The sequence below is a fragment of the Bos mutus genome, chromosome 4 (assembly GCF_027580195.1).
Source record: "Bos mutus isolate GX-2022 chromosome 4, NWIPB_WYAK_1.1, whole genome shotgun sequence".
NCBI classification, from domain to species: Eukaryota; Metazoa; Chordata; class Mammalia; order Artiodactyla; family Bovidae; genus Bos; species Bos mutus.
In genome coordinates this window covers 116801631-116814956 of record NC_091620.1, presented here as the reverse complement: position 1 = coordinate 116814956, position 13326 = coordinate 116801631, and the positions used below count along the sequence as shown (strand labels likewise).

Genomic DNA, 13326 nt, shown 5'->3' with positions numbered 1-13326 from the left:
ATACAGCCTAGACATACTCCTTTCTTGATTTGGAAGCAGTCTATTTTTCCATGTCTGGTTCTAACTGTTGTTTTCTGACATGCATATAGGCTTCTCAAGAGGCAGGTCAGGTGCTCTGGTATTCTCATTGCTTGAAAAATTTTCCACAGTTTATTGTGATCCACACAGTCAAAATCTTTGTCATAGTCAATAAAGCAGAAATAGATGTATTTCTGGAACTCTTTTGCTTTTTACGTGATCCAACGGATGTTGGCAATTTGATATCTGGTTCCTCTGCCTTTTCTAAAACCAGCTTGAACATCTGGAAGTTCTCAGTTCACGTCCTGTTGAAGCCTGGATTAGATAATTTTGAGCATTACTTTAATAGCTTTGGGCTTCCCTGGTAGCTCAGAGTATAAAGCATCTGCCTGCAATTTAAAAGACCTGGGTTTGATCCCTGGGTCTGGAAGATCCCCTGGATAATGAAAAAGCAACCTACTCTAGTATTCTTGCCTGGAGAATCCCATGGACAAAGGAGCCTGGTAGGCTACAGTCCACAGGGTCACATGACTGAGCAACTTCTCTTTACTATCTTGTGAGATGAGTGCAATTGTGTGGTAGTTTGAGCATTCTTTGACATTGCCTTTCTTTGGGATTCTGGGCTTCCCTAGTGGCTCAGATGGAAAAGCATCTGTCTGCAATGCAGAAGACCCAGGTTCGATCCCTGGTTTGGGAAGATCCCCTGGAGAAGGAAATGGCAGCCCACTCCAGTATTCTTGCCTGGACAATCCCATGGATCATGTAGCCTGGTAGGCTACCATTCATGGGGTCACAAAGAGTTGGACACGACTGAGCAACTTCACTTTCACTTTCACTTTCTTTAGGATTGGCATGAAAACTGACCTTTTCCAGTCCTGTGGTTACTGATGACTTTTCCAAATTTGCTGGCATAGTGAGTGCATCATTTTTACAGCATCATCTTTTAGGATTTAAAAGAGCTTAACTAGAATTCCATCACCTCCACTGGCTTTGTTTGTAGTGTAGTGATGCTTCCCAAGGCCCACTTTACTTTGCAATCCCAGGTGTCTGGCTCTAGGTGAGTGATCATACCCTCATTATTATCTGGGTCATTAAGATATTTTTTGTATAGTTCTTCTGTGTATTCTTACCACCTCTTCTTAATATCTTTGATTCATTTAGGTCCATACAATTTCTGTCCTTTACTGTAGCCATCTTTGCATGAAATATCCATTTTATATCTCTAATTTCCTTGAAGTGGTCTCTAGTCTTTCCCATTCTATTGTTTTCCTCTATTTCTTTGCACTGATCACCGAGGAAATCTTTCTTCTCTCTCCTTGCTATTCTTTGGAACTCTGCATTCAAATAGATATATCTTTCACATTTCTCCTTTGCTTTTTGCTTTGAGAAATATGTGTTTACAAATCTCAACCATGTTTGAGTTATATAAGACTTCATTTATTACCAGCCAATAAATGTTGGTAAAGTTTTAACTCATTGGAAATTAATTGTAAAAATGGAAAATATGTAATAGAAGATACTTTTAGGAATCAATTTTCTATTTTGTAACAAATGTAAATTTATAATTTCATCTTCCATAGTAAATTGTGGACACCCTCTCCTACATGTTCAATATTTTTATAACTTTTGGGGTATATAAAACCAAGACATTTGTAAAGCACAAATCATTTGTTATTATATACTATACTCAAAATGTTAATCCTTACTTTAAATTCCACAGCATGGATGTGCTACCAATTACATTCTCAGAATCTTTTGCAGGACTTCCTTTTTCACATATGTAATTCTTATACATGCAACAACACACACATATACACACATATGGACCCACAAACACATAGTTGATCCCTGAACAACATGGGTTTGAACTGTATTAGTGCACTTAAAGGTATCTTTTTTTTTTTTTAATAAATACTGTTGTACTCCATGGTGGAATCCAGGGATGTGGAAACCACAGACAGGGAGGGCCATGTTTGCAATGTGTGTATCTGCAAATGTTGGTGCTCATGATAGGTCCTGGAACCAATCCCTCACAGATATTGAGAAGTGACTATATTCATTAATTCAGTGAGTGAAAAATAGTTTAAAAAATGTAATGCTTTGTATATGAATTTGAAATTTTTTTCTCTGTATATTTGAAATATATAAAGGCTATCAATTTTTTTATTATACTATCAAAAATATCACTCTTTAAAAAGTCTTATTTTTTTTTTTTTCTGGCTACTTTAATGACTAAATTTTAATTTATTTCAATCATTGATCCATGAGACTTACTTTGCAATAATTAGGAGAAATAGACTCAGACATTTTTCAAATTGGTTATGACCAACCTAGATAGCATATTCAAAAGCAGAGACATTACTTTGCCAACAAAGGTCTGTCTAGTCAAGGCTATGGCTTTTCCTGTGATCATGTATGGATGTGAGAGTTGGACTGTGAAGAAGGCTGAGCGCCAAAGAATTGTTGCTTTTGAACTGTGGTGTTGGAGAAGACTCTTGAGAGTCCCTTGGACTGCAAGAAGATCCAACCAGTCCATTCGGAAGGAGATAAACTCTGGGATTTCTTTGGAGGGAATGATGCTGAAGCTGAAATTCCAGCACTTTGACCACCTCATGCGAAGAGTTGACTCCTTGGAAAAGACTCTGATGCTGGGAGGGATTGGGGGCAGGAGGAGAAGGGGACGACAGAGGATGAGATGGCTGGATGGCATCACTGACACGATGGATGTGAGTCTCAGTGAACTCTTGGAGTTGATGATGGACAGGGAGGCCTGGCGTGCTGAGATTCATGGGGTCACAAAGAGTCAGACACAACTGAGCGACTGAACTGAACTGATCCCACTAGCAGCCAGTATCCCATTAGCATTTACCAAGAAAACAAATTTTCGTTCTGATTTTAAATGCCACATTGTATTAAATCTCCTTAAAATATCTTTAGATTTTCTACCTTTTTCTTCTGTATCACAAGTTTTTACTCATTATCATTTCATAATTCATTAAAATATGTGATATGGCTGATTTGTAATCAAACTTTTGATTCTAGTCTTTTTCCTGGCTATTTGTAGTTATTTATTTTTTTCAATTAAAATATATTAAATTCCCAGCAACTATAAACACATTCTTATAGACAAGGAGATCCAACCAGTCCATCCTAAAGGAGATCAGTTCTGGGTGTTCATTGGAAGGACTGATGCTAAAGCTGAAACTACAATACTTTGGCCACCTCATGCAAAGAGTTGACTCATTGAAAAGACCCTGATGCTGGGAGGGATTGGGGGCAGGAGAAGAAGGGGACGACAGGATGAGATGGCTGGATGGCGTCACTGACTCAATGGACATGAGTTTGAGTGAACTCTGGGAGTTGGTGATGGACAGGGAAGCCTGGTGTGCTGTGATTCATGGGGTTGCAAAGAGTTGGACATGACTGAGCGACTGAACTGAGCTGATAGACATCTTTTCACTATTGAGTCTGAGTATATAAGAAATTGTATGAATCATATGTATTCTTATTGGTTTGAGTCATTTTATGTCTCTTCATAAAATTTGTCAGTTTTATTTAAAATATGTGCACATTTTGCTATGTTTGTATCTATTAATACATATCATTTTTAACAGAAGAAACTTTAAATGCAAATTACATCTAATCTTCATATAACATAAATAAGTTGTTTTGCACCACTTCCCTGGTGGCTCAGAGGGTAAAGTGTCTGCCTGTAATGTAGGAGACCTGGATTCGATCTCTGGGTCAGGAAGATCCTCCGGAGAAGGAGATGGCAACCCACTCTGGTACTCTTGTCTGGAAAATCCCATGGACAGAGAAGCCTAGTAGGCTATAGTCCATGGGGTCGCAAAGAGTCGGAAACAACTGAGAGACTTCACTTTCACTTTCAAGTTGTTTTGCAAGGGAGAGGGATGGCATAAATGTTCTTAACAAACTGTTAAACCAAAAAGTAATTTTTGAGATTAACCTTGGGGCAGAAAATATGATAGCCAGTTCCAGTGGGTAAATAAAATAGAGTTGTGCCCTCACTGAGTTTACAGTTCAATAGGTGAAAAACTAAGGAATAAAAAGCAAATGAACCACTTTAGCAACAGAACTGATCCTTTGTTGCCAACTCCTGAGCATTTTCAATTACTTCACATGACATCCTATTTTATTTCCAGCATATGGGCTTTTCAGTCCTCTCATCTGTTAGAGTAGACAAAATAGCGGGTATAGTCATGATGCCCACAGCTAATTGAACTGGGATCATGGCTCAGGTTTAAACGTGCAATGTAGAGTGAGGAAGTGCACAATTACTCAGATAAAGAACTTGTTGAAACAAAACTGTTTACCATTTGCAATGCATAGATAACGGACCATATTTTTCAGTAACATTGGGTGTATGTGTGTGTGTGTGTGGCTATACAGGAAATAATATAATTGATGGGATCATGAAAATAGCAATCAGAAATGTTCAGCTCTATTTTATATGAGCAAGATACTCATATAATTTGATTTAATGAGATTTGTTGTTGTTTTTCAGTCTTTCAGTAGTGTCTGATTCTTTGTGACCCAATGGACTGCAGCACACCAGGCTTCCCTGTCCTTCACTATCTCCCGGACCTTGCTCAAATTCATGTCCACTGAGTCGGTGATGCCATCCAATGATCTCATCTTCTGTTGTCCCATTTTCCTCCTGCCTTCAATCTGATGGGATAACTCATGATTAATTTTAAGAATAAAGAGATAATTATGTGATTAATACTTCATCAGTACTTTTAGCATTAAACTTTATGGTTTAACAATTTTCTACATATTATTTTAATTGTTCCTCAGAACATGTTGTTAAAATCAGGTCATATTTTTATTTACATATTTTATGATAAGATTGTAGTTTATAAAGCACAATGTGTTGAATAATTTTCTGTTGTTACAAGGTATTTGACAGTAGCATTTTTAATAAAATTATAGTGGGAGTTTCAAAGTGCATTAGATTTTAAGGATTAAGCATTTATCCTTGATCTTTCTGCCAAATTCCATAGATAATTCTTCACATATTCTTCCACCATTGCTCGCTTCTCTAGTTGATAATGTTGCTAAATATTATTTTTTAGCATTTTTGGATCAATAAAGGTTAAATGTAAAAGACTTTTATGTGTGCTAAATGTGTAGCCTTTTCTATCCATAAACACTTTTAATTGAAATGAGGTATTAGTTACATAGATTGAGAACCAACAGCAAAGAAAACTCATATTCATATAAATTTTTATATGCATTAAGTCAAGCATTTCCACCTAGAAATCTATGAGATTTCTAGAAGAAAATTTTCCCATATAGTAATAACAAAAATAAAACAATTTGCTTGATGCTGTGTTCTTACTGGTTTTGATTTCTATGGACTCTCTCAAGTTCTTTGAATACAATCAACTATGGAAACAAATAGATCAGTCTAATAATACCTACAACACTATAGGAATTACAAATAAATATATTGTGTTCTAGATGAAAATTCAATATTCTGTTTGTTGTGTTGCATAAAACTGTGAAATATAGCAAAATAATCTAAAATAATGCATTAATATCACATCTGTTTTCTCTGTTTCTTGAATATCTGTAGTGCTGTCTCTTCTAGTGCAGAAAGTTAAACTTCCAGTGTGTACTTCCAATGTCATTTATCTTTAGATATGCTATTTTTTTTGAATCAGTTTTCATATTAAGCCTAGACAAGATTTTTAATTTATACAGATGAAGCAACTTGCTTCTCAACTAAGGTACATCTAACTGAAACAATTATTAGTGAAAGCATAACTTGAAAGACCATGATACCACATGGTCTCTGTGAGAAACACCTCAGGCATTTTTAAAAAATAATTATTTCAATCTATAGATATTATATTTTACAACATGTATGGCATATATTTGGAACTATATTCCCTAATGGATTTCATTAGGTAGCTGCTACTGCTAAGTTGCTTCAGTCATGTCCGACTCTGTGCGACCCCATAGACGGAAGCCCACCAGGCTCCCCCGTCCCTGGGATTCTCCAGGCAAGAACACTGGAGTGGGTTGCCATTTCCTTCTCCAACTTGTATCCATATGTGCACTCAAAAATTGTTTTCTAAGTTGTTTAATTTGTTACAGCATACTTAAAATATTAAAAGCCTTTATATTGCAAGTCCAAGCATAAAATTAATTTTATCAATCTTGACCTGAGTCACTAATTAGTAGAAATTCTTATAATGGACTGTATGACTCCTTGATTTTACCTGGCTAGAATGAATATATTTACAAGGAAAGCAAGTACATATCATGCCAGCCTTTATAGTTTTTTTGCACATATTGTTTTTCTTTTGTGCACCATGCTTTTCTTTAACCCATCCAACTACCTTATGAAATAAATGGCATTTTTTTCTCACTTTGGAAACAAATGGGGTTTGTTTGCACGTGAATTCTTTACTGTCTGAGCCACCATGGAAGTCAAAACGGCAATTAGTTATTTTTTTTTTTTTTTAATGATCAAATTAATACAATTACTTAGAGTTGAAGCGATGATTCTGAGATTGACCTAACTAAACCACCATCTGTCTCCACTGACTTAATGATCAGCTCTCAGTTACCAGTGTCTTCCTTCCAGAGGATTTAATATTCTATTCATTTGTCCATGACATAAAAATTTCTATCTCTGGCCTCATTTCAATTACTCACATATTAAATAAATTATCTTTTGTTCTGAATTCTCAGCTACCATCGTTGGTAATACCTGTCTCATCTCAAACAGTAAAAAATGAAAATTGGGAGTCCAAAAAAGATATATTTGGTATTTTTATATGTTTATTTTAATTTGTCCTTAATAAAATATACTTTGATTGTGGTTAAAACTTCATTCTGAGTTTGTGCTCCACCAGTTAACCACATGATACTGTGTCTGTTGTACAAGAACCATTACCCATGGACACACACCAGGGTTCAGAATATACTGTGCAAAGAAAGAGACATAAATTTTTTAATGGAGACAAACTAAATAAAAACAAGCTGCATTGAGAAAATAGTAAAGTTCTAAAGTTGAGTCAGCAGAGACTAGAAGAAATGGGTTTCCCACCTTCCCTCCTTTCACAGAAATCTGCATTGCAGCTGACCTACCAGCGGAGGAATTGTAATCCCTCTGATCTCTTGCTCTCATAGGGCAAGTGTGTGAAAGCAGCTTTGACGTAGAGAAAATAATGGACTGTTTATTGGTAAGTAATGTTATTTGGGGGTACTACTAGAAGCAGCTGCTTTGACACTTTTATGTTTGTGCATCTGTTTTCCTCAGAGCTAAATCACAAAGATGAGATCACCAGGCAACATTTGACCTAGTTCCTGATTCCTGCTTTACTAATGTGCACAATACCTTACCTAGCCTATTTATTCCTTTTATGGATTAGAAGGAGTAAAAATGAAGTAGATAAAGAATGACTGACTCTTTATCCCTAGTTTTCCCTTAATAAATTTGCAAGTGGATCTCATGGGTGCAGGCAAACTTTTTGGGCAAGAAAATATCCAATTCCAGGCAATCCACATGGGCAAGACAGTGCCCAAGGAAAATCAGAAGTCACTACATCTGCAACTCAATGGAAAAATAACAAAGAATCAGACCTACTGTCTAATGATTAACTGAGAATGTTCCCTTTTAAAATTTGTCATGACTGAGCAAAATTGTCAGAGTTGTTCTCTGGACACAAGTCTACTTTCTTTCCAGATTGCTGGTTCTTCTGAAAAAAACATCTTTCTACCAACTCTTGCCCCTTGATTATTGGCTTTCAAGTGGCAAGCAGCTGAACCTGAGTTAACAAACACCACATGATGGAGTTTTATGGGAACATGACCTCTTGGCCCTAAAGACCAAGGGAATGTTGGGATATTAGAGTGCTATGACTGGAAAGAAGAATGCACACATCAAGAGGGATATAAGTGAATTCTAGTTCAGTTACAATCTTGAGAAAATGGTTTCATCTCACACATTTTCAGGGCAAGCCAAGTGTCACCCTGAATCATTTCCAGATAATTCTGCTCTTTGAATCACAATGCCTCATTTACTTCATTTGCAAACGGTGCCAGTAATATTAGCTACCTTATAGAATCATTAAGAAAATTAAATGAGTTAATTTATAAGCAGATGCCTGGGATATAGTAAAGGGGATGCCACTTAGTCTTATTACCAATATATTCTATGAAATAGGTCCATCATACCAGGCTCAGAGTCCAGACAGTTGCATATAAAATGAATGCAACCCTCAACACATAACAAATACCAATTCATTTAATGAAATATTTTTTTTTTTTTTTTTTTTTTAACTTTTAATTATTTATTGTTGATTATGTAGTGGGATGTTTTCATAAATAGTGTTATAGAATTGGTTTTAGAAATTGAATTGGGGTTTTAGAATCTGGTACACTTATTTTGTATTGAATTTCTGCTATGTAACTATTTGAGTGGCTTTGTGAAAGTTGCTTAATCACTGTAACCCTCTGTTTCTTCCTTTGAGAAAATTGGTTAAAACATATATTCTGTGGTCATCAAAATGATGAACATGGCTAACCCTCAAATGCTATCTGACATATTGTTGCTGTTCAGTTGCTCAGTTGTGTCCAACTCTTTGCAACCCCATGGATTGTAACATGCCAAACTTCCCTGTCCTTCACTATCAACCAGAGTTTGCTCAAACTCATATCCATTGAGTCAATGATGGCATCCAATATCTCATCCTTGGTTGCCCCTTCTCCTCCTGCCTTTGATCTTTCCCAGCATCAGGGTATTTTCCAATGAGTCAGCTCTTCACATCAGGTGGCCAAAGTATTAGAGCTTCTGACATATTACAGGTGCCTAATTCATGTTAATTCTTTCTCTTGTCCTGCACATGATTAACAGTCTTCTCAAATGTAGTTTATTAAAACACAAAATTAAGATTTACTTGATTTTAAAAGTGTTAAAGAAGCCAGACACTTTGCCTATTTAGTGCATTCAGCTACCTTATGGTGTTTCTTAGAATTAAAGTAGTATTGTTACTTGTGAATTTTTTTAAGAGATTGAAGTTACATAACAGACACCATGGCTTAAAACTATAATGTCAATAATGAGTTATGCGCCATTTCAGGGGCTTTCAGCAGATTTAAGCACTTTTGAGTAGGATTCTTTGTATTTGTGCAGCATTCTAAAATACTCAAACAAATCATTTAATAATATCTGGATGTTGTGAATTTTGAAGACAGTCCTGTTGCTCACATTCTGAAGGGGGATACTAAGGAACACTCCACAGCACCATTTAGATAACAAACAATTCCTTTTTTAAGGTGAAAAAGTCACTGCCCATTTAGACTTACCAGTGTGTGACAGTATAGTCACCCAACTCCCCCCACTGAAACACACACCCAGGTTCTGAGGAATGAAAACTACAAAGAATAATAGAACAAGACCAGCCTATCACTGAGTATACACTTCTCTGCTGCTGGTTCTCCCATCAACCTATTGACCCAGGTGGCTGCACCAACTCTAGCCTTCAGCAGCCTTCTCTGACATCACAAAAATGGTTTCCCAGGCCTCTAACCTGCCCTTGAACAAATGATCTCCATAAGGTACTCATGTGTTCTTTCTCAAACTCACCAGGGATAATGACATATATCCATCCTTATAAATTAAAAAGTATATACTTCATGTGGTGGGGGGCAATAACATTTTGTCACCAAAGCAGGACTTTTTTGAGAGTAAAATATGGTTTTATTAAGAATTACATTAGGACAACTGGAGTCCCCTGGAACTCCTTGTAGCAAAAAGGGATGTATGGGATTTTCAGGAACTAGTCATGCTTGCTACACTTGAGTTTATCTTTTATAATCCTCATTCTTTTTTTTCTGTATATTCTGGCTACACTAAATTGGTATCGTACCCTAAGAGGGCTTTTCTCAAATTTAGATAAGCGCTTGTGATCTGTCTTCTTAGATAAAATCATTACTTCTTTGATCTCATTTTCAATTCTCTATTTAAATTATCCAGCCACACTGGACTCCTCACTCCTGGACCTCCCAGGCTCACTTGTGCTCAGGGATTTGCATGTGTTACACCTTCTACCTACACTTCATTTCTCCCAGAACAGCAGCTCACTGTTTCCTCCAGGTCACTCAATGTCACCTTCTCAGTGGGACCATCCCAGCTTACCCCAACTAAAGTTTTAGTCCTCTTCCTCAGTCTATTCCATACATCCCTTCTCTGCTTTATTCTTCCCTTAACATTAATTTTTAAACTCTAAACATATTTTTTTTATATATATATATATATATATATAGTTGTGCTCACTGTTATATTTCCAGCATTTACAACAGAAATCATCACATAGTGGTAAATAAGTATCTGTGAATTTGTGGATACCTCTTTGTATTTCTTCCCAGGTGATGCTAGTGGTGAAGAACCCATCAGCCAATGAAGGAGACCAGAGATGACAGTTCAACCCCTGGGTTGGAAGATCCACTCCAGTATTCTTTCCTGGAGAATCCCATGGACAGAGGAGCCTGGGGGCTACAGCCCATAGGATCACAAAGAGCTCGACATGACTGAAGTGACCTAGCATGCACTCACACACTGCACTTGAACCTCCCTTTGTCTATACCATACAGTCCTCCTTTCTTGGTTTGGTGACGTTGTATTTATTCTTAACAATTCAGTCCATGTGTAACCTGTTTTAGGAAACCTTCCCTCACTTCCATGTCTCTCACAGGCACTGAACTTGCATCATATTATTGTAACTATTCCTCAAGTTGCCTATCTCAGCCTTAGACTAGGAGCTACTTCAGATCAGGGAATGACATTTATCTCTGTTTCTCTAATGAAATACAGTGCCTGCAATACTGAGTGGATGGTTACACATTTCTTGTGTTAGTGTAGCCAGTCCTTTTACCTCTTTTCTGTTTGATCAGCCCTATTTGTTTGTTTGTTTTAGACCTTAATCATAAAGAGGAGATCATTAAGCAGCATGTAACTTAGATCCTGATTTCTCCTTTACTAAATATACTCACTTTATTTAACATGCTGATTCATTTCCTGCATTAGAAGCAGTAAGAATGAAGAATTTAGCAATTAAAGATGTACCAACCCTCTACCTCTGCTGCTGCTGCTGCTAAGTCGCTTTAGTCGTGTCCAACTCTGTGCAACTCCATAGACGGCAGCCCACCAGGCTCCCCCGTCCCTGGGATTCCCCAGGCAAGAACACTGGAATGGGTTGCCATTTCCTTCTCCAATGCATGTAAGTGAAAAGTGAAAGTGAAGTCGCTCAGTCGTGTCGACCCTCAGTGACCCCATGGACTGCAGGACATGCTCCTCCGTCCATGGAATTTTGTAGGCAAGAGTACTGGAGTGGGATGCCATCGCCTTCTCCGCCCTCTACCTCTAGCTTCCCTTTATTAAAGTTACTGGATCTCATGGTCATAGTGGGACCACACAGCCAATAGAACACCTATTGCAGGCAGACACTGTGAGCAAGATGATGTTCCATGAAAGACCAGAAGAAGTCAGCAGGTCTGCATGCAACAGAAAGATGAAGACTGCCTGCCTCAATGATTACCTGAGATTATTTCTTTTTTTTTTTTTTAATTGGCATGGCTGACTTACATCAGGGTTGGTCTCTGGATATAAGTCCACTATCACCCCAGATTTCCAGCTTTTCTGAATAAAGTATCTTTCTTCATATCTATGGAGATAGATAAATTGCCTCTCAATTTATTGGCTGTTGAGTGGTGAGAGACAAAGCCTGCAGCCAATTTCATTAGGAAAGGCACTACATTTGGAGTCAATCAAAGTCATCTTTTAAGTACTCCTTCAGAGTGGGAGAAAATAATAGCAAATGAAGCAACTGACAAACAACTAATCTCAAAAATATACAAGCAAATCCTACAGCTCAATTCCAGGAAAATAAATGACCCAATCAAAAAATGGGCCAAAGAACTAAATAGACATTTCTCCAAAGAAGACATACAGATGGCTAACAAACACATGAAAAGATGCTCAACATCACTTATTATCAGAGAAATGCAAATCAAAACCACTATGAGGTACCAGTTCACGCCAGTCAGAATGCTATGATCCAGAAGTCTACAAGCAATAAATGCTGGAGATGGTGTGGAGAAAAGGGAACCCTCTTACACTGTTGGTGGGAATGCAAACTGGTACAGCCACTATGGAGAACAGTGTAGAGATTCCTTAAAAAACTGGAAATAGAACTGCCTTATGATCCAGCAATCCCACTGCTGGGCATACACACTGAGGAAACCAGAATTGAAAGAGACACATGTACCCCAATGTTCATCACAGCACTGTTTATAATAGCCAGGACATGGAAGCAACCTAGATGTCCATCAGAAGATGAATGGATAAGAAAGCTGTAGTACATATACACAATGGAGTATTACTCAGCCATTAAAAAGAATATATTTGAATCAGTTCTAATGAGGTGGATGACACTGGAGCCTATTATACAGAGTGAAGTAAGCCAGAAAGAAAAACACCAATACAGTATACTAATGCATATATATGGAATTTAGAAAGATGGTAACAATAACCCTGTGTACGAGACAGCAAAAGAGACACAGATGTATAGAACAGTCTTTTGGACTCTATGGGAGAGGGAGAGGGTGGGATGATTTGGGAGAATGGCATTGAAACATGTATAATATCATATATGAAACAAGTCACCAGTCCAGGTTCGATGTACGATACTGGATGCTTGGGGCTGGTGCACTGGGATGACCCAGAGGGATGGTATGGGGAGGGAGGAGGGAGGAGGGCTCAGGATGTGGAACACATGTATACCTGTGGCGGATTCATTTTGATATATGGCAAACCCAATACAATATTGTAAAGTTAAAACAAAAATGCTCCTAATTTCTCTAAAATTTCCTTATTAACAACTGGCCACTCTTTTGCATGCCTAACACTCCCTAGGTTAATCATATTTCAATGTGATGTTGTATAGCATTGTGCATATGATGTCACCCTAAGAAATCTTTGTCTAATCTAAGGTCAGGTAGATTTTCTCATGTTTCCTCCTAGAATTTCTATATTATTGGATCTTATATTTAGATCTATAATACATTTTGAGATATTTTTGTGTGTATGGTATGAGGTAAGGGTGGAGATTTTCCTTACTTTCCTCCTCCCCACCACACCCTCCCCACCCCTTTTCCTTCTTCTCACCACCTCCCCAAAATCATCATTTTTTTTTCTTTTTTTAATTCTTCTGCTTCTCCTTCTTCTGCTTCCAAGTGTATATCTACTTGCTCTGAAACCATTTGTTAAAAATA

The 13326-nt window shown here is 37.4% G+C and overlaps 1 non-coding gene across 1 annotated transcript; it reads left to right on the top strand.

The window, feature by feature from the left end:
• Nucleotides 1–643: 643 nt before the first annotated feature.
• On the top strand, nucleotides 644–715 carry TRNAC-GCA (transfer RNA cysteine (anticodon GCA)). Its single transcript has one exon. It is a non-coding gene; the product is annotated as a tRNA-Cys (tRNA).
• The last annotated feature ends 12611 nt before the right edge of the window (nucleotides 716–13326 follow it).